The sequence below is a fragment of the Mustela nivalis genome (genome assembly GCF_964662115.1).
Source record: "Mustela nivalis genome assembly, chromosome: 20".
Taxonomy (NCBI): domain Eukaryota; kingdom Metazoa; phylum Chordata; class Mammalia; order Carnivora; family Mustelidae; genus Mustela; species Mustela nivalis.
Genome location: NC_139039.1, coordinates 34,486,633 through 34,514,002, shown reverse-complemented (window position 1 = coordinate 34,514,002; position 27,370 = coordinate 34,486,633). Strand labels below are relative to the sequence as shown.

Sequence of the window (27,370 nt, the reverse complement as noted above, 5' to 3'; positions counted from 1 at the left end):
TACAGAATGGACCTTCGCGACCTTCATGCCTGATTTTCCCAACAAGCAAAACCAACACCACAGCTCCCAGATGTAGTCCCCAGTCCACTTCACTGACATTTGTCCCACTCTTTGGATGGTCATATCCAGATTTGGTTTCCCTTGAGGGAAGATCTGATTATTGTGATTTTGCTTTGTATTTATTTTAGTTGGGTCACAAGAGAATTTTGAGGGATTCAGGGCCTTCCCTTGCAATGTTGTAGATTAAGGTCTTGGGACAACTTCCCCTCTTGTCCCCAGTCTTCTCCTGGCAGTCTTATAAGTTATTCTGGAGACAGTGGTTTTGAAGATCATGGTGGTATTGGAGAGCCTCCCAATTTGAGCCCCACTGAGGGAACAGCGAGGTGGTTGGCGCACCTCCGTCCTCCACTACATGAAGCCCTCTGGGCAGGTGTATACAATGCACACACAGCAGCTTTTACTTTTGCTGGGCTCCTACCCATAGCTGTTTCTGTCCTCTTGTTCTGACTCCCTTCTTGAGCCAAACTATCTCATCTCATCTTCTGCTCTCAAGCTGGGATTTAAGCCGTCAGTTTCCCTGGTTCTCAAGACTCAGATGGGACTGAATTACACCAATCACACTCCTGGGTCTCCAGCTTGCAGATGGCAGATCACGAAACTTCTCCGTTTCCATAATCATGTGAACCAGTTCCTTATTTTACATAGGTTCCCTGAAGAGTCCTGACTAATACAGTTCACTTAATGAACTAGTCATTCCAAAGGGATCAAAACACAATAACAACAACAAAAAAAGAGCAAATAAAAATAAATACCAACAAGCTAAATTTTTAAAAAATGACAAAATATGAATCAAGGAAAAAAATGATAAATAGAAAAAGAAAAGAAAAATGAAAAAACTAAGAAAAATAAGAAAAAGAGAATTAAAAATTAAAATTAAAAGAAGAAAAAATTTTTTGTTTAAAAAAGAATAAGTAAAAGTAAGAAAAAGAAAGTGAAAAAGGAAAAGCTGAGAAAAAGGCAAATAGAAAAAGTAAAAATACAAAAAGAAAAATTAAAGAAAAAGTGAGAAAAAAGAAAAGTATTAGAAAATGAGAAACACACACACACACAAAGAGTAGGGGAGAAAGAAGGAAAAATAACAAGCAAAACAGGCAAAAAGTTGGAGAGAAAAAAAGCTAACTCTGGTCAAAGTCCCTCAGGTCATCAAAAACCAGCTTCCTGAGTTAAGAGGACCAAAATATAGGCTGCCTTTCTTCTGTGGACAACAAAACATGAGACGTCTTGTGTGAGGGGTGCCTATAAGCTTTATCAAAAGTTTCGTATGGGTATTGCTTTCAGAATATCCCCACCTTTTCTTCTACAGAACAGTTCATTCTTACAACCTTGTCTTACCACATTTCACACAGCAATTAGGTTTCACCTCCTCCCTAGGCGCTCACTCTGTCCCTCTTACCGGTAAAATCTTCGGAAAGACTCTCTGTTTTCTGCACGTGATAGGAAAGATGGCATTAATATCCCTAAAGTACTTTTCCTAGCACAGAAGCCCTACAGAGAAGGAGCTTCACCCCACCTGTCCGTAGTCCAGCTGTGGAGGAATCTGATTGGCCCTGCGGGAGGTCAGGTGACCACCTGCAGGAGGCTGGCTTAGTCAAGAGCACAGCACAGTACGGTTGGTCTATGTGGCTTACAGACCAGCCCAGATCTACCCCATGAAGGACAGACAGGACGGTAGCATGTGAAGTTTTATACGTGAGAGCAGTATCAGGACAAAAAGGACTGAAAAATACAACCCCCCTAAAAAAAATAGCAACATTGGGAAGTTGTTCAGTGTGGGTCATTGATAATTATTTAGAAAAAGCTGGCAAAGGCCAATGAATGTTTATGGATTATATTAGTACATTTTGATTGTCCTCAAAAAAAATTTTTTAAAAACCTTATTTTTTGAAATTAAAAAGAACCTTATTTTTTGAAATTTTTAAAAAAACTTATTGAATAAAAAACTAATTCAAATTTAGTGTCTTTCTTTCCACATTTGGGGGGGAGGGAGGAATCCCCTCCAAAAGATAATTTTTAAGCGTTTGACAGTGACCTCAAAGAAAATTTAGAGAGTATGTCCCCAATCGGTACTTTTTTCAAAAAGCGTTAGGTTACACCGTGCACTGTAAATTACTACATGTACCCCTGATGTAAACAGACACATCCAACACTATTGTTCAAAGTCACATAAGAATGTTTAAGGAATCACAGAGGCCCTTTAGATAATAAAAGCACAAGTGTGAAAGGCAAAACATTGTAATGATTGGCGTGAGAAGACCTGTGGATCCTACAGCTAAAATAAGCATAGTGAACAATATGGCATTCTGCATGGCCCGAAGGATATGGGGAAGATGTAAATGCCTTCCAGTTACCAGGAACAACTGAGATGTCCTTTTTTCCACCAATAAAGCAGTTTTAAATGTTGTTCACTTCACTTTAGATATTACCAAGATCAACACGATTTGATAATCCCCCCCCCCCCAAAAACCTTTGAAGACTGTGATGAATCCCACATATTTATTGTATAATAAATTATTTCAGGACACCAGGAGCACATGAGTTAAAACACAGTTCAAGTGTGATCTACGTTTTACGTAGAAGAACCGGACATCCCTTATCTATTCTGAATCTAACAGCCCTGCTGTGAGCTACAATAAGGGGCTTCATCGAGTGGTGGTTCTGAAGCGAGTCCTGTTTAAAGCCCATCACATCACACCTCATATATTTCTTTAATAAAGAGAAGCACTTTCAAGTTTCTTTATTCGTTGGCTTCTTTGGCGATGCCCGGTATTGTTTTTACTGCAACATTTGAGTTATGGTACTGTCTTTGGTGCTGATAGATCTAACTTGGGTTTAGAGTTCCTTTGATTCCATTAATGTATTTACTCTAGGCACTCAGTTACGTTTGCAGGACAACACTCAAGTCTTGTGAGGAAAGAACTGCCTGGGAATTCCAATCAATCTCCATGATGACCATGTGTTTTGGTGTAAAGCTCCCTATGTGCTTATTCTGTTGCACAAACATAACGTAGGCAGTCCTTCCCTCAAACCCTGAATTCAGTGTATTATTACTACGAACTGATAATTATACTATTAATTTCTGTATGGGGATGCAGATTAGGGAGGGGTGTGTGGAAGCATTTCGTGGCATTCTTAGCAGAGCTCTGGGGATGTGATCCAAATGAAATGGTGAAAGCTTCTTTTTTTTTTTTTTTTAAAGATTTTATTTATTTATTTGACAGAGAGAAATCACAAGTAGATGGAGAGGCAGGAAGAGAGAGAGGGAAGCAGGCTCTCCGCTGAGCAGAGAGCCCGATGCGGGACTCGATCCCAGGACTCTGAGATCATGACCTGAGCCGAAGGCAGCGGCTTAACCCACTGAGCCACCCAGGCGCCCGAAATGGTGAAAGCTTCTTAGGAGAAGCGACAAGCCACTCTGAGACCACCATAGAGCTCTAGGGGGTTTGATTCTATAGCCTGGAAGGGGGACATCTGCGCCAGAGGGGACGGCACAGCCTGGAAGTGACAAGGGCGTTTCGGAGCAGGAGTGGGCTGTCAGAAACCATCCCATCTACAACATATAATTCCTCAGTGGCCTCCTTACCTACACCATTTTATCCTCTATTCTGCAGCCAAATTTGTCATCCAAAAAATGCAAATCTGGCTATTTCATTTCCTGGCTTAGCATCGTCTACTTAAACATTAAAATAAGACTCGAACAATTTTAAGTGGCATCTAAGTGGCTTTATGCTGCTCAGTTCTCCAGCCTCATCTCCCATGGTTTCCACTTGCCACGTCAGTGTGTAAGTCTCACCTGCGCATTATCCCCTTGGTTCCTGTGACTTACTATGCTTTCTCTCCACTCAGGAATATGCTGTTCCTTGAGCTGAATATGCTGTTCCTTCTGCTAAATATGCTGTTCCTTCAGCCTACCACAGTTCTTGCCCCCACCAAACCTCCTCCCCTACTTTGCTCTGCAAATATCCACTGGCTTTATTTTCCAACTTGGATCCGACGGCTCTGCATGACTCCAGATGTGGACAGGCACCCCTTCTAGAGGCTCCCCGCGGCCCCAGTACTCCTCCCAGCAGAGAGCTCACCTTTCATTGGTAATCACGTGCCCACGCAACTAAGACTCTGACCACACAGGAATCAGGCTTATTCCTCCCATCACTGTGTTCCCAACATCGAGTCTGACACATAGTAGGTGCTCAGTGTGACTTGAAATTTTACACGTGTGTGCACACTCACACACACTCCAGTTACCATAGCGCCTGAGATGTTTTTCAATGCCATGTCCTTCACCCTTCAGCTTTTTGTATGGTGGAACACCACCACCTGGAAACCCTCAGTCATTTGCCTTAGTTCACGTACTTTACGAGCCCTGCATATGTGTAAGTCTCAGTCCACAGATTCAGTTGTAGAAATTCATTATCTCATTTGCTAAGTTAATGTATTATCTACTTCAGTCTAAATTCCTTGGAGATCCCAGGCTCTCAGATGTAGGGGTCCCCAGGGCGCTCCCCACAGGGATATGACAAAGTCCTGGGAGTCTCAATGTGTTATTTTCCAATCGTGCCTGCAGGCTCTCATCATCACCTTCTCCGTGGGTCCTTCAAGCCAGCCAGCTCGGCAGCCTCCATGTCACACTTGGCTGTGTCTCTTTCCCTTCGGGGCCTGGCCTCCTCCTCAGAGAACTGGCCCACAGCATCAGATAACAACCTTTCCTCTGCCCACTTTCAATTTCAAGCTGACCAAAAAAAAAAACCAAAAAAAACTCTTTGTTAATGTTGGGAAAACCCTTCATTCTCTCTTTCTGTTTCTCACAGATGAATTATTTCTCCTCACTCCCTTCCCTCAAGACATTGAAATGTTGAGCCACAAAAGCCAAGAAGGAAATGCGATTGTAGACAACTTTAGCTTTCTCCTTTTATTGGTTAGAACTCTTCTGGTCAAGTGAACGGACACCCAACTCATACAGCATTCATTACGCATAAAGAATTGCGTTAGAACACCAAGAAAACTAAGGTGGAGTGTGGGCTTCCAGCAAGCTCTATTCCAGAATTCAAATGATGCCAGCAGGGTCTGGATTTCCTCTCTCCAGGTTTTGGCTCTACTTTCTCAGCTTGAACCTCCTCCCTGACTGATTCTCCACTCATTATCTCTGGTTAACCACATGATTTTAGCCTTAAGTCCGCTAGGGAAGAGAATGAGGGTCTCTTTCCCAGAAGGAACAGAAAAAAACTTTGTTACCTCCACATGACTTGATTGGGTCACATTTTTCTCTCCTAAATTCATAATGCTCTGAACAACTCAAACCAAGCTCCCAAACTTTGTCCTGAGCTAGGGATGGAACTTCTCTGAGATTATATGGACTGAGGGTAGGAAGAATGATTTCTTGTGGCAATATGGCTATGATTACTGAAAAGTGGGGGAAATTAATCTGGGAAACAAACAAGCAAAAACGGAACCTTTCCTATAAATAGTCTCAGAACTTCCCAGCCTGTGTGTCCATGACTCTCATTCTATTAAGAGGTAGCATCCAGTCATCCCCCAACACCCCAAACACACACACACATATGCACACATCTTGAGTCAGGCTGGCCTAGCTCAGTAGAGTGGGACTTGTCTTGCCTACCAGCAGAAATAACACTCTACCATTTCAGGGACTAGCCCTTTTTAGGTCTGGAAGCTTTGCTCTCTTAGATCCTTGAACCTCCATGCTTAAAGTCCAGGATGCACTAATGGAGAGAGAGGCCACATGCAGTGAGACAATGAGGTGTCTCAGCCTAGGGCCAACATTAAGGCCCCAGACCTGTGAAGGGAACGTTCTTGGACTTCCCAACTCAATATAGTTATCAAGTGAATGCAGGCATACTGATGACTTCAGCCAACACCACCTAGAGAGAAGAACCTCCCAGCCAACCAGCATGGGAAATAGTCAACCATGGTGGTTTTAGGCCACTGACACTTTGATTGTTTACACATCAAAAGGGAACTGATGGACTGATACATCCTCTCGCCCACTGCAGGGAAATTCCACTGAGATAAGGAAGCACAGAGTGTGGCATCTGTGTGAGGGAGAAGGAGAAAACCCCAGGGACTGGGGCGTTCACCCATCTCCCTAAGGGAAGCACTCTGACCTCTGGCTCTTTTCTGTAAGGTTCCTGCCTCCCCTAGTAGGACCCCCCCCCCCCACGCTGTTCAAACAGGCAAGTTCACACTGTTGGTAAGTGCGAATTGGATTGGACAAAAAGGTGCATGAGTCATTTAGATTCTGAGACAAGAATAAACTGGAGAGCTAACAGGAAAGAGAAGTCATTCAAAAAAAAAACTTGATCCTAGTGCGGCAGACACTGTCATGCTGATTTGATTGTTCTGACCACAGAAAAGTGTGAAAAGCATAAGCTGGTTAAATTTGCTTTCGGGGAAAAAAATAATAATAGTAAGACAAAGGCAGTCATGAAGCTCTAGAGCCGTCTCACCACCATTGATTTTCTGCTGTTTCATTGATCCTTAAATGATATGAAAATGGCTTCAAGCTGTAGGAATGAATCATTTAATCAGAATTAGACATTTTACTTATCTGTTGGCTGTAGATGTGTTAAAAACTGCATTGACTGAGGGTGCCTGGGTGGCTCAGTCATTAAGCGTCTGGCTTTGGCTCAGATCATGCTACCAGAGTCCTGGAATCAAGCCCCGCATCGGGCTCCCTGCTCAGCAGGAAGCCTGCTTCTCCTTCTCCCACTCCCCCTGCTTGTGTTCCCTCTCTCACTGTGTCTCTCTCTCTCTGATGAATAAATAAAATCTTTAAAAAAAAGAAAACTGCATTGACTGAAGGATAGCAGTTGATTTATTAAATAATTTATGTCATATACATATATGATGTACAGTACAAATATATGTATGATACATATGTATATACACATACAAAGCCATGCTTCTTTCACTGCCAATAGAATACTTAAAGATTAAGATGATTTGAGGTTTGTAAAACATTATTTTAAAACTAGAAACATTATTGTAAAATCCTTGTACTGATATGTATTTAAGGGGCTTTGGGGGTCAATTTTGAAAGTTCTTGATGGTTAGAAGAAAGCATTCATCTTCTGCTCCATAGGTAAAATTAATCTGTGAAAACTACATATTATGAATATTTATCTCTGAACATAAAATGAATTCTAGTTAAGTTATAAGCAGAGCAGTTTGAGGATGGTTAGGGATTGAGAAAAGGCCTGGGAGTGAATTGGATGTGGAGGTGAGGTTTGGGAGGAGACAGGGTAATGATGTAGATTATTTTATATATATAACTTTATTATTATAAAGTTATAAAGGGAGAGGGAGATACAGTAATGTGATTTCTACCCTCACAGACCTTTGTCCTTGTTACAAATTGTATCATTAAATTATGGTGTCACCCTGTCTCATCTGAATAAAAATGAATGTTAACATCCGTTCAGTGAACTTATTTCCTCAATTTTTTTGCCAAAGCAAAGTAAGAAGAAACAATAATTTAAAAAAAATAGTTAAGTTAAATGTGAATATCAGAAACCATGGAACAGCTGTACTAAGGTATTATTCATTTAATCCATGATCCCAACCAGCAGATATTTATGGTAACAAATTATACATCCAGAAGCATAGGTCCAAAAGTACTAATCAACCACTTCCATGGCATTATTTGATGATAGGGTGCATAATAAAATGAAAGTGATTACCTGAGTGTCAGCTACCACCAATAAATGTCATTCCATGGTTCTATGCTAGGATTTTCCCCAATTTTATTTCCCATTTTATCACAAAATAATTCTCAATTTTTCTCTGTAATATTACCAATTCAAATTATTTTTAAAAGATAAAGACCTTCCCCATTCCTCTTAACTGGGTCACTAATTTTTCAAATACGACATTCCAATACTCAGAGATGAAGTGTACCTAAATTTAGAGGTAATGTTTATGGATTGATAAGCATTAGATCCACTCTTCAGATCTCCATATTGTGATTATACAGATGGAGAATGGTAGAATATCATTAAAGTCTAGTCTATTGGGGTTGGTAAAATTGAAAAAATGTCTTTGCAAAGACTACCCAATAATATAGAATTTTTAAAACCTTTTTGCCCACTAGCATTGTAACTAAAGTGGCATTTTTTTTTAAGAGTCAGAATATAAAAATTATGGAAAAATCTTTGCTGTGTCATATAAATCTGAACCACACTGTGTCATAGAGTTAAGAAAAAAAAAATAAAAAGAGTGGTACTTTTGTTAAAAATATTTCTACAGCTCCTGTTTTCAACAGCAAATAATCAGAATACTGTAAAAAAATGGACCTGCGCTTGATAAATTTAGGCCTTAGTGAGGGTACCTAAAGCCCAAGTCAAAGAAAGGAGAACATCTTTCTTAAGGATGTCCCTTTATATATAACATGTTGCACTCCTCAAACTGTCAGCATAATTTTTTATTCTAAAAATTATTAAAACAATGTGGCTAATACAAAAAATTACTTATTATAAAAAGGAAATGAACTATACCATGTGTAGCTTTTTACCAAATGATGTAGACAATGTTTATAGCTCTCTTAGATGGAACAAAGAGTGTCTCAAAAAAATGAGAACATAAAAATCCACTAAGACTTAAACTATGAAAAGACAAAACACAATTGTAGAATATATCTTACATCTGATTAAACAAGTACTATTGTGAGATTAGATAAACATGCTTTGGCAACCATCATATCAATAATTGATTCCAAAAGAATCATCAGCAGATGCTAAAACTAGTAGATGCAAGTCTGATGAGCAACAGGAATTTATAATCCTTACTCTCAAATGATCTCTAATAATAATGCAATAAATATTAATATTTATTTATTTCAATATTTATTGCATTATTAGAGATCATTTTATTATATAATAAATAAACATTATCAAATTAACATTGATTAATTAATACATTTATTTAAATATATTATATATTTATATATTGATTAATTAATATTAATAAATAAATATTATATAATGCAATAAATATTGTTGCATTCGAAAAATATAGCATTACATGGGGGAAATGGGTAGACCCCCTTTATTTTTTTTTAAAGATTTTATTTATTTATTTGACAGACAGAGATCACAAGTAGGCAGAGAGGCAAGCAGAGAGAGGAGGAAGCAGGCTCCCTGACGAGCAGAAAGTCCGATGCTGGGCTCGATCCCAGGATCATGACCTGAGAGGAAGGCAGAGGCTTTAACCCACTGAGCCACCCAGGTGCCCCTAGACTCCACTTTAAAGACGTAATCAAAGTAAATATCAACAGGAGTCGGACAAAGTGACATCATGTACCTCCTGATGCTCAGGGACCACAACATAGTCCTGCGATAGTCCTGCCAAAAATGTATAAACCGAATCTAATTATGTGGCAGTGTCCCATAAAAGCAAGTTTAAGGACATTCTGCAAAATAACTGGCCTATATTCTTCAAAGTTATCAAGGTTATGAAAACAAAGAAAAACTGAGGAATGTTCCAGATGAAAGCAGACCAGAAGGACATAATAACCGAGGTCAGTGTGTGATCCAGAATTTTCATTTGCTATAAAAGATTTTATTGGGACAATGGGCCAAAATGTGAATAATGTCCATAGATTAGATCATAATATCAATGTTAATGTTCTCATTTTGATAATAGTTATCTTAATTAGTAGGAGGATGTCTTTGTACTTAGGAAATATTTACTGAAACATTTGAGAATAACAGGGCATCATTTTGCCACTTAGTTTCAAAAACTGAAGAACAAGTATATGCAGAGAGAGAAAATTATACTTTGTGGGGTACAACATATTAGAAAGCAAAAGAATGAGCAATAAAGCAAAGCAAAGGTGACAAATGTTGACACTTAGGGAATCTAGATAAAAAGTATATGGAAATTCTTTCTAATATTCTTGCAACTTTCTTGTAAGTCTGAGATCACACCAAAGTAAAAAGTTGAAAAAAACTTCTAAGCACTTTTTATCATTGTTTTCAAGCACTATCCGTTGTTATGATCTTCTCAGACATATTTTCAGTCAAAGGTCCAAAATTTTATAGCAAAGTCCTATTTAATCAAAGACTGTTAACAAAATTATTTCCTGTGAAATATTAAAAACTGGTAGCATGAATTCCTCTAGGTTCTGTTTGCACATCCTCATGAACAAGGACAAGGCAGTTATTTATGTGCATAGAGGCAGTTTATCTAGAATACATTAAGGACAACATTAGCGGTCTATATGGGGTAAAGAGATTTTGTAAGACAATAGATATATTAAGCAATATTAGAAAGTTTTAATATTGACTTAATGTCTGTGGATAAATGACATTATCTTTAACTACACCGAAGTTATGATACAATTTGTTTTATAAAGAAAAACACCAACACCAACAACAAAATCCTTGTTTTACGAGTAAAGTTGTGTTCAGAAACCTGAAAACATTACAAAAAAAAATGACCTTTATTATCACTCTCAAGGATCTTTCCTTTGATTGAGTTAAAACGTCCACATGGAACATAATCACAAGTGTAATTCTGTATATAAATAATTAAAGAATAGCATGAAACAAACAAATACTGTTTCATCTACATGTCTTTATTTGGAAAAAGATTTTGTATTTAAGTGACTAGTCAAGGTAATTGACACCTGACCCATCAAAGTGAGTTTTGACTTACAAGGTATCTCTAAAAGGCATTGTTTGATTTAATAATAGATTTAGGACCAACTGTGATTATTTCCTGTTTTCTGCAGTAATAGAGAAGGTTTTGTTCCTGCACATTTTTTCTTACCTTACGATGTTGTTTTCTAGGCCTTGGAGTCTTCCCCATTTCTGAGTGCTTCAAAGGAAATAGGGTTTGGTAATTCAAACCATTGTTAGAATTGCTAATAGGATCAGTATGCTCTGGCTCTTGGTCCATAGTCTTCTGATTCAAAATATAATTGTGTTAGCTTTAGTGCTTGTAATTTTAGATAACACAGAAGCATTTATAGATTTATTTTCCGATTCTTGGCTAAAGTCTTACCTATAGATAAATATGTTACAGTGATTAGCACAGCATAAAGAAATCATAAAATGTTGGTGAAACGAAAAGCAGTTTTCTTCACAAGTCTGGTTCTAAGTGTTGAGGACTGTAGGATATTTCAATGAAGGGAACTGTCCCTTGGCAGTTTGCCTTTCTAAATCGCAATATAGATAGCTTTGAATTATGAGGTAAGGAAAAACATCTAGTTAATTTTATTGTGGTCTTCTGATTTTGAATAAAGAGATTAAGAATAAAAAGAGAGGGACACCTGGGTGGCTCAGTGGGTTAAAGCCTCTGCCTTCGGCTCAGGTCATGATCCCAGGGCCCTGGGATCGAGCCCTCTACTGGGCTCTCTGCTCAGCGGGGAGCCTGCTTCTCCCTCTCTCTTTCTCTGCCTGCCTCTCTGCCTACTTGTGATCTCTGTCTGTCAAAAAAAATAAAAACAAATAAACAAATAAATGATAATTTTAAAAAAGAATAAAAAGAGAAAAAACACATGGATTTCCTACTACCTTTGAACAGGTTCTCTAAGAGTAAAACTATGAAATCCCTATATTTCAGATCACAACTGTAGTTTACTCAATTAATAAATGAAAGAAGAATTGTCCAAAGTTGAGCAATCCTTCTTTGCCATGTTGGTTTTCGGTTTTCTGGCCCATTGTGAACTACTGAATAAAAGTTAGTGGGAATACAAACACCAGAGAAGAATGGGAATGACCAAGTTAACCCCTGGGTTGTTTAGAGCGGATGGTCATGGAGAGAGTGCGCTGAGGGACACACAGGTGCACCGTGTTTGGATGGCATGACTTGTCCAATAACGTCGGATCCATCTGGTGTGCCTGCCCCAGACAGCTCACACTCGCCAAGTACTTACCATGGGACGTTACACAGATGATCTCCTTTCTTTATCCTGCTTTTGAGATGAGAACAACGCAGCAAGATTGGACTTGCCCACATTTCAAAGCTAGGAAGTCCCTAGGCAACTGTTCCCACCCAGACATGCTTCTCCTACTGTGCAAACCAACACAGAGCTTAGCGCTTGGCCTTCGGAGGGAGCACTTCCTAATCTTCCTGCCTCTCACTTTCCATCCTGTTTGCCTACTAATTCTTTGATTCATCCAGTAATGCGGAAGCTTCATAAAGATACCCCCCACACACCTCCTGGGGTTTTGCCCAAGGGCTTTTGTACCCAGCCTGAGGTGACTCTGGAAGACTTCAGACCCGCCCGGCGCCTGGGGCCCCACACCGCCTCACAGCCAGCCTGTGCCGGGCCTGTCCAGGCCTGCGAGGCACTCTGGCTGTCATCACCACTCTATTTCCAGTTTGTGAAATTAGGTAACTGGGGCGTTTCCTTATGAAAGGACAGGAGGAAGGTGATTTCCTTTAACTAAAACTTTGATTTGCAAGGATTCATGCATTGTGTTTGGCTGCTGGCTGGCTTTCAGAGAGTTGGCATTATGCTAATTAAGAATCAACCATTCATTCATTCATTCATTCAGTAAATACATATTGTGCACCTGCTGATAACCTGCTAGGCCTCCTGACCTAAATGCTGTCAATGTAACAGCAAACAATTTAGGCAAACTCCCTGTGTTTTTCTAGTGGAAACAATGACGGAGAGAGAGAGAGAGAGAAATGAAGAGATGTCGGGTGTGGCTGACTGGTGTCGAGAGGACTGAAGTAGGCTAAGGATAAGAGAAAGTAGCCAGAAAAGAGTTGGTATTTGTGCAGTGTGACCAGGAAGGGCTCTGACAGTATTTAATCAGAGCTCTGAAGGAAGCAAAGGAGAGACACATGGAAATCTGGGACAAGGGTATGTTAGAGCTGAGGACACATCCGATGCAGAGACCAGGACTTAGACTCGGTTTTACATTGACTCTCTAGTTATAGATTTTTTTTAAAGATTTTATTTCTTTATCAGAGAGAGAGAGAGAGAAAGCACAAGCAGGGGGAGCAGTAGGTGGAGGGAGAAGCAGGCTCCCTGCTGAGTAGGAAGCCCGATGGGGGCTCCATCCCAGGACCCGGGATCAGGACCTGAACTGAAGGCAGACACTTAACCGAATGAGCCACCCAGGCGCCCCCTCTACTTACAGATTTCATGCAAAGCAGATTCTTCCCGCGAGTACCTGGGAGAAGGTGCGTACCAATGGCAGCAGTGAGCACAGTCATCCCCTCTGTGTGATTCTGTGGCACGGACACAGCCTGAGAAAGGACATCTATGGCATAATCACAGAGCGCTTCCTCCATGTGTCTAATATCAAAGGAGAAATTTAATGCAGAGTAGATTTCATTCCCAAATCGACTTTCAATTTGTTGTAGTTAAAAGCACTCTCCACCAGAGGTCAGCCGAACACCAAGAATGAATTGGTGATTTTCAAAGTTACCCAGTCTTGATTCTTGACTAAGCTTCATCTCAGTGGAATTGTTACTTCTCTTCCTTTCTTTCCTGTTTTTCAAAAGCTTAATTTAAATGCCAAGGCTTTGCAAACATTGTGTTGTTTTTGTTATATAGCTAGATCTTGGTAATAAATTCTGTTTTTTATTTTATTTTTCAGTGTTCCAAGATTCATTGTTTATGCACCACACCCAGTGCTCCATGCAATACGTGCGTGCCCTCCTTAATACCCACCATCGGACTTTTTAGGGGGACTCACCACCCAGGTTGGCGTGGGCCTAGGGCAGGTGTCAGAACACAGGACATGGGACTTCCCGTGCCAGAATCAGAAAAGTCCTAAGCAAAGTGGGAGTGAGCGATCACCTACTGCAGTGACTCCTAATGTTTGTTTAGCAAGCCCTTTTGTTTTTTTCTTTTTTTAATTTAGAAGTCCAGGCAACAGAGCATTCTGATTCAGAAGGCCTAGAAAGCTGAATTTTTAACAAGCTCCTTGACAGTTTGGCTATAAGAAGACCTAGGCTTCAGAAACACCAGTTTTAAGATTTTTATTTATATTCTTTGGAAAGGGGGCTATGCGATATTAGTTTAAGAATATAAACTCACTGTGATTGAGAACCATATAGTATAATGATTTTATCTACCCCCCAAAATAGTTTTTACTAGGCAATAAGTAATTTATCTTTATTTACATTGATTTATATGTAAAAATAAGTATTTTTCCACCCATTAGAGATTAAAAACCAGTAATTTAGAACTCACACTACTGTCTAAATTATAATAATAATAGCGATGATGTATTGATTGGCTGCTATATGCTTAAAATATAATCCTGATGTGGGGCTTGATTCCAGGACTGCAGGGTAATGACCGGAGCCAAAGGCAGATGCTTAACTGACTGAGCCACCCAGGCACTCCTGTATTTTATACTTAGAGATTAGGATACTATAGCTCAAAGATGTTGAATAAGTTTCCTGCACAAAACAACTAGAAAATGGCAACCTGGTATTTAACCATAAGTCTAGGACTAAAAAACTCATTTTCTTTTTGTTAAAATAACCATGCAGTCTCCAAATTTTAACTTTTAGCATTTTTCAGTGCGACTTCTCCAGGCTTGGTGGAAAAATGAAAGAGACCATATTTAGGGGAGTCTGGGTGGCTCAGTCAGTTCTGTGTTTGACTCTTGATTTCAGCTCATGGCCATGATCTCAGGGTCGTGGGATCAAGCCTGGTGCTCATAGGAGGGTTTGTGTGAGATTTTCTCCTTCTGCCCCTCCTCACCACTCCTCTCTAAAATAAATAAATTCTTTAAAAAATAAAAATTGAAAAAACCAAAAAGGCTATAGTTATTACTCATAAAGTGAACCTCTGAAGTACTTTTCCCTCAGAAATAATTAATGCATGTCTTAGGTAACCATTCAAGACCCCAGAAAAAAGCAGGAGTCATCTTTCTGAAATGTCAGTTAGAGTTGATAGTAAATGTTTAATTTAAAAATGTATTTTATATTAAAAATATGGATATATTTTATGGCATCAAATGTGAAATTCTCATAAATTCCTAATATTGCTAGAAACTTCCAAAAAATGTTACAGTCACAGAATGCTCTCATTCACGCCCCCTCCATTTTTAGGGAAAAACTTGGAAAACACTGATATAATTGATACTCTTATTTCAAAGCTGTTTTAGGTTTGTAAACTATATTTTGTATGTACATATACAAACAAAATATATGTGTGTGTGTGTGTGTGTGTGTGTGTGTGTGTGTGTGTGTTTCAATGCAAAAGACATTGGTACCAGTCAGATGAAATCTAGAAGGAGAAGAGGGTCAAAGCCGGGGTCTAAGAAATGGTCAGCCCTAACAATGGCTGAAATGTTTGCACGGCAACGATGCTGAGGCATCAGCCAATTATGTCAAAGCATGTCTTGAAAACTGAGAGAGCTCCATTTTGAAGGAATGGGGGAAGGAAGATGAAGAAGAAGAACCAAGGTACAAATGTACAATGTCGGCACTGATTCTATTGATGTGAGAGAACCTTCTAACTAAGGGGACAGTTGGAAAAACCTTCTTTACTCCTTATCAGCTTAGATCAGATTTGGCAAGACCGCATCCCTGCCGTGGCCAAGCCAGTACTGTAACTAGTGTAAGGGGGGGGGGGCGTGAGAGGAAAGACAGGAGCAGCCGCTGGTGGAGAGGAAAGTCTACCTCCTCTGGTCCTCCGGGAGAAGGGCCCCATGCTGCCAAGGCTCTGATTTGTGTAGAAAAGCTGGAACGATGGAGTTTTACGGTAAAATCTCCTGCTTCTGGCTTCCAAATAGGAGTGCATCGAGCGAGGCAGGCCATGCCCAGAGGACCCACAATGCAGTGGCAAGTGGTGGGAGAACTGGAAGACAGGCAGCGTGGCAGGGTCCGAGGTAGGACGGAATGCTCTGCAAAGATGCAGAGGAAGTGCCGGAATGCCGGAAGAAGGGAAGTGATGCTTGGGTTTCATTGGCTCAGCTCCAAATATCTAAGAAGAATCACAGCTTTCAGGGTTGGACTGTAACATTACTGGCTTGAGTAGATTTTTAGGAGTAAGCAGTCAAATGAGGCGGCTAGGGATCAAGTCTGGCCACCAAGTCCAATGTGACTTCCGTTTCCTTCAGGGCAGCCAACAGATCTCACATTTACTAAGGATGCAATAGTGCCATCTAATGGCAACTTAGAATCATCACTTAAAAATCCCTAGAAAAGCGGTGCCTGGGTGGCTCAGTGGGTTAAGCCTCTGCCTTCAGCTCAGGTCATGATCCCATGGTCCTGGGATCCAGCCCCGCATCAGGCTCTCTGCTCAGTGGGAAGCCTGCTTCTCCCTTTCTCTGCCTGCCTCTCTGCCTACTTGTGATCTCTATCAAATAAATAAAAAAAAATCTTAAAAAAAAATCCCTAGAAAAGACATGGACAGACACTTCTCCTAAGAAGACATATGAATGGCTAACAGACACATGAAAAAAATGTTCAACGGCATTAGCCATCAGGGAAATGCAAATCAAACAACAATGAGATACCACCTTACACCAGTTAGAATGGCCAAAATTAACAAGACAGGAAACAACAAATGCTGGCGAGGAGGTGGAGAAAGGGGAACCCTCTTACACTGTTGGTGACAACACAAACTGTTACAGCCACTCTGGAAAACAGTATGGAGGTTCCTCAAGACATTAAAAATAGAACTGTCCTATGACCTTACAATTGCATTACTTGATATTTACCCCCAAGCTACGGATATAGTGAAAAGAAGGGGTACATATACCCCAATGTTCAGAGCAGCTTATGTCCACGATAGCCAAACTGTGGAAAGAGCTAAGGTGTCCATCCACAGGTGAATGGATAAAGAAGATGTGGTCCATGTATACAATGGAACATCACTCAGCCATCAGAAAGGATGAATACCCACCAATTTCACCAACATGGGTGGAACTGGAGGGGATTATGTTAAGTGAAATAAGTCAAGCAGAGAAAAACAATCATCATATGGTTTCACTCATATGTGGATCATAAGGAATAGCAAAAAGGACCACAGGGGAAGGGAGGGCAAACTGAAAGTGAAGAAATCGGAGAGGGAGACAAATCATGATAGGCTCTGGCCTCTGGGAACCAAATTGAGGTTATAGAAGGGAGGGGGTGAGGGGCTGGGGGGGGGGACACCAGGTGATGGGCATTTAGGAGCACACATGAGGTGAGCACTGGGTGTTAGATGCAACTAATGAATCATTGAACACTACATCAAAAACTGATGAGGTACTATATGCTGGCTAATTGAACATAATAAAAAAATTAAAAATTAAAAAATTAAAATTAGAAATTAAAAAAATAAAAATTTAAAATTTAAAAAATCACTAGAAAAATGATGATTGTCCTGACAATGTATCACTGTTTCAGATAATGTTAGAAACCTTATTTTTAAATTCCATACCTTAATCAAACTAGGAATCAACCAGGATTTTTTAAATTATTATTAAAAGATTAATATGTTTCCCATTATATATAACTATAACATACTCCACTGTTCCCTCACCAAAAAATCTCAAGTATGAATCACTGTCAGTCTGACAATAAAGATTTTGGAATAGTGGTGGTGACTAAATTTTCTTTTAATGCTTTGATAGCTACTAGATGATTCTAGTTTACAGTCATACCAATGAGCATAAGCTCATAAGCTCAGTCTTAAAAATTATTTCAGCCCTCTGATGCCCTGAGATTTTCTTTGTTACCCTAGAGAAACCGCATGGGATGTTTGTTAGGAATCAATCACGTCAATTAAAGTCTACGTATTTGTCACCTCTATGAGTATAAATGTGTGCCCAAATGTCACCAACACAAGCTGTTGAAAAGACAATAAAAATCTATACATTGACTATAGCCCATCCTCCTGGATGGCTAATTCTAACCCAATTCATTGTTTTTGAGCTGTTTTGCACTTCTTTCTAAATTGTAGGTAACTGATAGGTATCTAAGGTATGTCCTCTCTGGTAAGGATGGAACTGACTTCCTTTTCCTCCCCAAAACACATTGTTGGCCTCCGTTGGAAATTCATTTCAATATTTTTTTGCACTATATACATTTTTGATGTTCTGAATTTTCCTTTAAACTGTTTATAACATTTACCTACCTCCTCCCTTTATGAGTAAAATTCTTAAAACTGGGAAAGTGGTACATAATCAATAACAAATTTCCCAACATTAACCATGTTTTCAAGAAGTGAAGGGGAAAGTCCTTTTGTATACTAAGAACAACTATTCTAAAGTGCTCTGGCAATTAAACGGTTACAGACAACTTATAATTAATCCCTAAGGATCTTGCCTCATGACCACTAAGTTTCAACTTAAAAATGAGGCATTTTTCAGTGCAAGGGTTTGAAAAGCTAAAAACAACCATCCTGTCAAGTTTTAACTTAACAAATATAAATTAAAAATTTTTAAACATTAATTCAACAAAGCAACTTATGTAAGTGGCAAATATTACACATTCGCTGACTTGTTTGTTAAGCATTCAGGAAAAATTTGCTTATTTACTATTTACTTTGCCCACACTTTACTTTGAAGGAAAAAAAAATTCAATATTAACTTCTCTAGAAGAGGATTTGAATCCCTGCTTTCTTATTTCTTTTTGATCTTTAAAAAAGCCAAGACTGTGATATAGCTGTGAATAGCTGTGAAATCAGGATGACATAGTGAAAAGGGAGTGTGGAAAAACAATATGCAAAAAAAAAATGGACATACTTTTTATTAATTTAACCTGTTGTGCATTGTTTTCATACTTAATGGAGTATGTATTCAGAGCATTCTCTCTCTCTCTCTCTCTCTGTGTGTGTGGTTTTGGTTTGGTTTGGTTTTTAGGTTTTTTGTTTTGTTTTGTTTTTTGGCAGGATGGCTATGATTGGGAATACAGTAACACAGAAGAAATCCTCTGAGGTATAATTTTAAAATCGCTCTCCAAAAGCATAGCTAAAGGAAATTCGGCCATGAGCTGAACAAGCTTTCTGGATGCTAGATTTTTTATTATTGTTTATGATCTTAAGCATTTTTAAAACAGGTAAAAAGTTATCAAGAGCCCTTCAACCCAGTGTCACTAAAGATTAAAATTGTGGCTTACAAATGTTGACAGTCATCTCTAGAGTCAGAAAGCTTTGTCTTAGGGGCCAAAGTCTTCTGAGATATTTTCAGCGAATTGCTTCATCCGGGACTCCCGTTCATAGCAACGTCTTGTCTTGTTTTCATAGGGAAATGGTCTAACATATTTTCCAGAACCAGAAATCTGAACTTTGCTGGATTTTGCCTGGGCTTAGTCTGTCACACTCCATCAGTGCATTATATACACTTCTTTAATGATATTTATAAAGCTTTGATAAATTTTATTAAATACATAGAGAGTAAAATACATATTACACACACACATGAATTGAGTGATCATTTTGGGAGATTTTAGATTTAGGGAGTCAGAGTATTTATCTCAGATAAAAATTTCCTGTACGGGGGCACCTGGGTGGTTCAGTGGGTTGAGCTTCTGCCCTTTGCTCAAGTCATGATCCCAAGGTCCTGGGATCCAGTCTGGTCTCAGGCTCCCTGCTCAGCGGGGAGCCTGCTTCTCCCACTGCCCCTCCCTTCCTTCATGCTCTATCTCTCTCAAATAAATAAATAAAACCTTTTAAAATGTTTCCTTTATCTTCTACCAAAGAATATTTCCATAGAAGCTGAAAATATATTATTATTTAAAAGGAACATGGCAAAATGAAGGGCATAAACTCAGGTGACTATCCAAGAAAAGAATGATTTTTATTCATGTTTCTATCAACTCCCAATATTCTTTTTATTTCTTTTAAAGATTTTATTCATTCATTTGACAGAGAGAGAGAGATCACAAGTAGGCAGAGAGGCAGGCAGAGAGAGAGGGGGAAGCAGTCTCCCTGCCAAGCAGAGAGCCGGATGTGGGGCTGGATCCCAGGACCCTGAGATCATGACCTGAGCTGAAGGCAGAGGCTTAACCTACTGAGCCACTCAGCCACTCCCCACTCCCAATATTCAATGCAAACAGTATCTCCCATTTTTCTAAAGAAATTTATTCACATAATTTTTCGTCAGTCTAATGGGTCAACTGTATACTACTGGGACATTTCAATATTAACTGTGGACAGTTAGCTATCTACCAAGGTCAAGTAATCATAATTGAGATAAAATTTACTCACGGTGAAGTGTGTCTTTGGCATAGTGGTAGTGGATTCAGAGCATAGTGGGGCATTTTGCCGTGGGGCCCTCTCCCCTTGACATTCCCCAGACCTCGAGCTGAGCTGCACATTTTCAAGGTCATGCTAGAAAAAATGATAGATAGGAAGACAGATGGATACATAGACAGATGACTTTAGATACACCAAGAATCATCATGCATTGTTGAGTCACAGTTTTAGACATATAAGGACTTGTCAGTGGGGTACTAATAAACATTTAACAACTAGCTTTCTGGGAAAAAGAAAAACAATGTGTACATAGACACATGTACATAATTTTACTTTGGGTGTGATGCATGTAACTTACACACAGTACAATATGCAATAGTCTGAATTTTATAGTTCATGTAGCTAATTGATTTTCACAGAATTCTTTCATTAATTCTCACCAAATTCTTCTCGTCATAGTCAGGTTATGGTTGCAATTGAAAAATGAACACAGTGACTTACAGTTGAGTTTAATGCTGATTAATATTTTTTATGTTAATGAGTAAGTCAAAAGCAAAACAATGGAGGCTTGTTCATCATTGCCCTAAGCAGCTTCTTGGCAGCACTGGATAATAGTTTTTGAATACTGGAAGCCGAGTTCCTCAATTTTTGTGCTATGTACTGTGTAACAACTATATCCTACTTTATTGTTTTAAGATTTTATTTATTTATTTATTTGACAGAGAGAGAGAGAGAAAGCACAAGCAGGGGGAGTGGCAGGCAGATGGTGAGGGAGAAGCAGGCTTCCCGCTGAGCAGGGAGCCCCATGTGGGGCCGATCCTAGGACCCTGTGATCATGACCTGAGCCGAAGGCAGATGCTTAACCTACTGAGCTACCCAGGTGCCCCAATGCATCCCACTTTACAGTTGGATTGCATTGCTTTCTTAAGTTTATGCCAGAGATGGGTAGAGAGCCTGTATGTCAAATCCAGCTGCCTCCTGTTCTTGTAAATAACGTTTTCTGGAGGGGCTCCTGGGTGGCTCAGTGGGTTAAGCCCTGCCTTCAGTTCAGGTCATGATCTCAAGGTCCTAGGATCAAGCCCTGCATCAGGTTCTCTGCTCAGCAGGGAGCCTGCTTCCCCTTCTCTCTCTGCCTGCCTCTCTGCCTACTTGTGATCTCTCTGTTAAATAAATAAAAATATATTTTTTAAAAAAATAACGTTTCCTGGAGACACGGCCACCTGCATTCCTTTATGCGTTGTCTGACTGCCTCTGAGCTACAGCAGCAGAACTGAGCAGTGGAGATAGAGGTTGTACGACTTGCAAAGCCTTAAACATCTACTCTCTGGCCCTTTACAGGATCAGTTTTCTGACTCCCCAAATAAACCACCAGTTAGCGAGAGAACTTTCTGTGATAATCAAACTCTCTTTATCTGTGCTGCCTAATACGGCAGCCACCCAAGCACAAGTGACTACTGAGCACTTGAAATGGGGCCATGGTGACTGAGGAGCTAAGGTAAATTTCTACTGAAATTAATTTAAATTTATATAGCTGTATTTTGCTGGTACACACTATGTTACATGGCATAGGTGACCACACCCTGATTTGTAGCATTTGCTCATTTCTGGAGTATAAATACATCCCCTGGGGCCAATTTCAAGCCACCAGTGTGATATCCTTGAATCACAGGTTGAAAAGAAATACACAATATCGTATTGTATTTCTACCACACAGACCCGACATAAATAGACATAAATAACGTCAAGAGCACAGACAAAAGTAAAATATTAAGAAAAAATTAGGAACTGCTAAGTTTTGAGTATTACTTTGTTTTTGTTAAAATTTTTAAATTATAAGTTTGTATCATTTAATTTTAATAGTAGTTGTGTTTTACAACGGATGACAAAAATCCTGAAAAATATTAGCAGTTGTCTCTCTGGAGCCAGAACAATCCGGCTTCAGCGGCCTCCTGAGGGAATGTACCCCATGCTTTACCTCTATATGCAAATTAAATTGAACCGAAAGATATTAAGATATTAAGGACTTAAGGTGAGTGAAGGAAAATGCTGAAAAAGTGTGCTCGTCTGACACTCATCTGTGATAGTGGATATACAGCCAACGGCAAGGCATTTTCAGTTGTGCAAAGAACAGTGTTACGGGAGAATGGAAGCGATAGAATATGGCTTTATAACCTGGGATTTCGGATCCTTGAAAGGACTTCAGATGAACCCTCTGAAATTGCAGGCAAATCTTACGTGAATATACAGAAAACATTTTGTTAGAAATAAGTCAACATTTCTGGGTGCTGGGGAATCATGATTTTGAGAATTTTAAAACTGAAGGGGTTAGCCTCACTGAAAAATTTGATCAGCACATTGGAGAATTAAATTAAATATAATGAGTTGGGGCTGAAAACATAAGCCTTGTGGATTTCCAGACTGAAGCAAGTAAAAGCCAATGAGAGTTGGGTCTACCTGAGAAACTGAGTCTAGGGTGCTCCTATGAGCCTGGGGCAGAAGCCAGACTCACCACTTTGAAACTACTTGAAATAAAGAATTTATCAATCCAAACGTGTACTGAAGGATTTGTATAAAATTCAGTACAGAGGGACAATAGGAAAAAATAGGAAAAGAAAAAGTGATAAAGATATATGCCAGGTAGATCTGACAACTCTAATGTAGGTCCACTTGAAATTTTAGAGGAGGGAGATAGGATAAATATTGAAATGAATTATAACTGAGAATTCTTCACAATTGAAGATTTGGAGACATATTTGCAATGGGTATATCAAACAAAAATTAACACCCCAACTATTTAAACAATGACAAATCAATAAGGAAAAGTTAAACAAATAAAGAAAAAATAATCAAAGGAAATGGATAATTTGTAAACAAGAAAAGATGTTCCATTTCAACAAATTTAGGAAATATATACTTAAATGATAAGAAGATGCCATTTTGTATTTACTAGATTAAAAATACTGGAAATGTAAACTTGGTGAGGATATGGGGCAGGAAAAACATTTATATACTGCTGGTTATAGCAAAAACGGGGGAGGTACACACATATCATGATCCAGCAAACCCACGTCGTGGTCTGAGAAACTCATAGACAAGCACACATACAAGGAGTTTCACTGCATTTTGCAATACAGAAAAGTTCACGCAACTTAAACACTCAATAGATAAATACATTGTGACCATATATTTGTACAATGAGATCCAGGTCAATCAAAATGAACAAATTATAATCACACATACCAATACATATAAAATTAAAAAAAATAATGACAGGAAAAAAATTAGGATGTATGTTAATCTGTTAGATTAGTTACATCTAACTAGATGCAACATAATCCATTGATACGAGAAAAAAGGTATGATTTTACTGTATCCAGTTCATGTTCATTTTTTAAGAAAAGACTTGGTACAAATATGACAGAAGCCTACAATTTACTAAGTACAAATGTTTATTGTAGTGTTCTCTGTATTTCCTTCTTTAAAAACTTTATAATTTAAAAATTTTAAAAGATTCAATCAATGTTACTCTAGAGATAAAATCTCAAATTTTATGAAATTATTGGTTAATTAATTTTAAGACATTTTGGTATCTCATAAAGTCCAGAGTGATGTAAGATAGGTAATACATTTCATAGTAACAGAAATGTTCATTTCATATATGTTATATATATATTTTTTATATATGTTATATATATGTATATATACACACATTAATAGCAAAATTATAGAAGTATATATTTTTTAAAAGCCATTTCAAGTTTTAAAAGTGTGTTTGCATATAGTAAGCTTTTAAGTATTCAGTTCTCTACATCGTTAATATACAGTTGGATCAGCTTTTTTTTTGTCATGCTTGTTTCTGTTCTCTTACCATTTTTACATTAAAACTGGTGTGAGGGGCTCCTGGGTGGCTCAGTCAGTTAAGTGTCTGACTCTTGATTTTGGTTCAGGTCATGATCTGAGGATTGTAGACTGAGCCCCACATCGGGCTCTACGTTCAGAATGGATTGGGTTTGAAATTCTCTCTCCCTTTCCTTCTGCCCCTCTCCCTGTGCTCTCTCTCTCTAATCATCTTTTTAAAAATAATAAAAAAAAATAGCGTGAAAGGGCTTTTTATTAAAAAGTGAATCTAAAGCATTTTGGCTTACTTTTCTAAAAATTTAAGTGTAAAAAGTCTTTCCTGGTTGGTTTTTTATTTAGAATATCCATTAAAGGAGCACCAGGGTGGCTCAGTTGTTGAGCATCTGCCTTTGGCTCAGGTCATGATCCCAGTGTCCTGGGATCAGGCCCCACATCAGGCTCTCTGGTTAGGAGGCTGCTTCTCCCTCTCCAGCTCCCTCTGCTCGTGCTCCCTCTCTCGCTGTCTCTGTCATAAATAAATAAAATCTTAAAAAAAAAACAAAAAACCACACACCCACTCAGAAGACACTTGCCACATTAAATAGCACTGAGTACCTTTTCAAAGCCACTGCCCTCAAAGACCACACCTCACCTTGAAAATGAATTGACCAGACTTATTAGAGTCCCCTAATTATTGTGCTTTAAATTTCATCCTGAAGAACTCTGTGTACTCTAAGTGTTAAATGAACTAAGGATTGCCCTGAAACTACCAGTCAGCCAGAGTGACTGACAACTTTTTTCACTGTGTGATGAGAACATCACATTAAATATTTGTTGAATAAAGAATGAAAATCAGAGTAAAGAGATCTTTCCCTTAGGAACTAGGTTATATTGTTTCTCTGGGTTCTTGATCTAACTATATTTGTGATTGTTTAAAGTACTCTTTTATTTTATCTATTTTTTAGAAGATTTTTATTTATTTGTGACAGAGAAAGTGAGACACAGAGCAGGAACAGGTAGAGGGACAGAGGGAGAAGCAGACTCCCCGCTGAGCAGGGAGCCTACAGAGGGGCTCGATCCCAGGACTCTGGGATCCCGACCTGAGCAAAAGGCAGATGCTTAACTGACTGAGCCACCCAGGCGCCCCTGAATTTCCCTTTTAAAACCAATGAACCAAGTCACATAAAAGGGAGAAGCGAACTCAGCTAGGAATCGGGGCTCATGACATCAGTTCTGCTACTAACATAGCTGTCTGGGCTTGACTTCTATGGCTTTCCAGGCCTCAGCACCTTCATCTTTAAACTGTGAATTCATAACCAGATACTTTTTAATGTTTCGTTTACTTTCATGATTCCTAACTGGAGGGCTGGAGCAATTTTGAATAAATGAGACGTAAAAGACTTTTCTATCCAACTAAAGGGCCAAGCTAGACATTTTGTCTTGACAAGTCTTTCTCTTCATGTGTATTACCGACTATTTAGCACTGCGCCCGGGAAATATCAGTGGTAAATGAAAATGTTAGTCTATTCTCCCCAAAATGTTCCTTACAATTTCCCTCTTCCTCATTTTTGTTGTCTTAATTCAGGCCATTAGCATCTTTTTCATGAACTACTGCATTTTCTCCTAATCCACCATGCTTTTCATTTCTCTGTACCCCTTTTACCTCCAACATTTCCAGGGTATCCTTCCTCAAGCCCTGATTTTAGGGGTTAAAGTCTAACCTAAACAGGAAGTCCAATATCTTCCTCAATCTGTTTTTCTTATTTTTCCAGTTTAATCTTTTTACCAACTTCTTTCTTCCCTCCTATCTTTAGACACCCAGTCTCCCCTCCTCCAGACAAGGCAAAGAAGTTGCCTTGCTAAATTGGTCACGTGTTTCCCCCATTTTGTGCTTTGGGCCACACTGTCTCTGCTCCACATGTCTGCTCCCCTTCTCCTTCCAGTGAAACCTATTTATTTTTTCATTCCTGTTCAAATATCACTTTTTTAAAGATTTTATTTACTTATTTGAGAGAGAGAGAGAGAGAAAGCAAGCATGAACAAGGAAGAGAGGGAGAAGGAGAAGCAGCCGTCCTCAAACATCACTCTTATTGAAAGTTTCTCTGAATACACTGGGAGAAAATTTCTCCCTCCCTCACCTGGAATCCTCTCATAGGACTTTTACACAACTGTATTTCAGAACCTACCTTGACTCATACTTAGTTGCTGCCCTCTCTACTTTCACTGTTATGTCATGTGCTAATTTATTTATCCATCCATCCACTCATCGGTTATTAAAGATCTGCTACTCACCAAGCACGTTGTTAGAATGCAGGAGCGAGGGGCGCCTGGGTGGCTCAGTGGGTTAAGCCTCTGCCTTCAGCTCTGGTCATGATCTCAGGGTCCTGGAATGAAACCCAGCATTGGGCTCTCTGCTTGGTGGGGAGCCTGCTTCCTCCTTTCTGTCTGCCGGGTGCTCTGCCTACTTCTGATCTCTCTGTCAAATAAATAGGATTAAAAAAAAAAAGAATGTAGGCGTGAGCTGTGAAAATGGATTCCAGTTTTCAAGCAAGTGTACTGTCTTTGTGGAGAGGCAACTTTAAATAAATTTTAATCTGCAAAATAGAATATTAAGTGCTGTGGTAGGGTATGGTCTGCAGAGGATACTCTGGAAGAAAAGAGGAGAAAAATCTTACGGCACAGGTGGGTAGGGATTATGCCCAGAGAATTTCCCTGGCCGGAGGAATTAATTTATTAACAATCCAGAGTCTAACCTAGCATTAAAGCTCAGTGAATGTTCTTAAATACACTTTGTCCCGGAATGCACGAAGGCTTGTTGTCGCCAGTGTGTTTGATAAGGGCTGTGAGCAGTGAAGATACCAGAGATATGAAGAAATGATGAACACAGTACCCAGCATTTCCACCGCACCAGACTTCCACAAGGAAAAGGTTCTGCACACCCTGAAGGCAGGTGTATTAACTGCATATAACTCCACTAATAAAGACAGATGGTTGCTCCAAGGGGTCTCCCCGCGAGCTGAGCCGACTCAGACAACTCTGAAGCGCGAGAGAAACAGCCCCGGGCACTCATAGCGGTTCAGGGGGTGACAGCCCCAGAGCGGGGCAGCCTGGCCTCCTGGGAGGCTCGCCGCCTTCTGCGCGCCGCTCCAGGAGACGCCCCGAGTTACTGCGGGCTTGACTCCCGCTCCTCGGAAGTGCAGACGCAGGATGTGGCAACTGTCCGGTTCCCGGAACGCTGGGGGTTCGCCGCTTTCCTTCACTTTGGGCCTCGCGGCAAACTCCGCAGCAGCCCCGCCCAAAGCCCGGGAACCGCGTCCTCCGCGCAGACTCCCCGTTGCTAGGTAACCAAGCTCCCGC

The 27,370-nt window shown here is 39.6% G+C and overlaps 1 long non-coding RNA gene across 1 annotated transcript; it reads right to left on the bottom strand.

Moving 5' to 3' along the window:
- Positions 1-12,811: 12,811 nt before the first annotated feature.
- Positions 12,812-27,335, bottom strand: LOC309855485. The gene is made up of 4 exons (XR_014306827.1): positions 26,904-27,335; positions 26,306-26,489; positions 20,189-20,311; positions 12,812-13,327 (listed from the first exon to the last, which is right to left on the bottom strand). It is a non-coding gene; the product is annotated as an uncharacterized lncRNA (long non-coding RNA).
- Between the last annotated feature and the right edge of the window lie 35 nt (positions 27,336-27,370).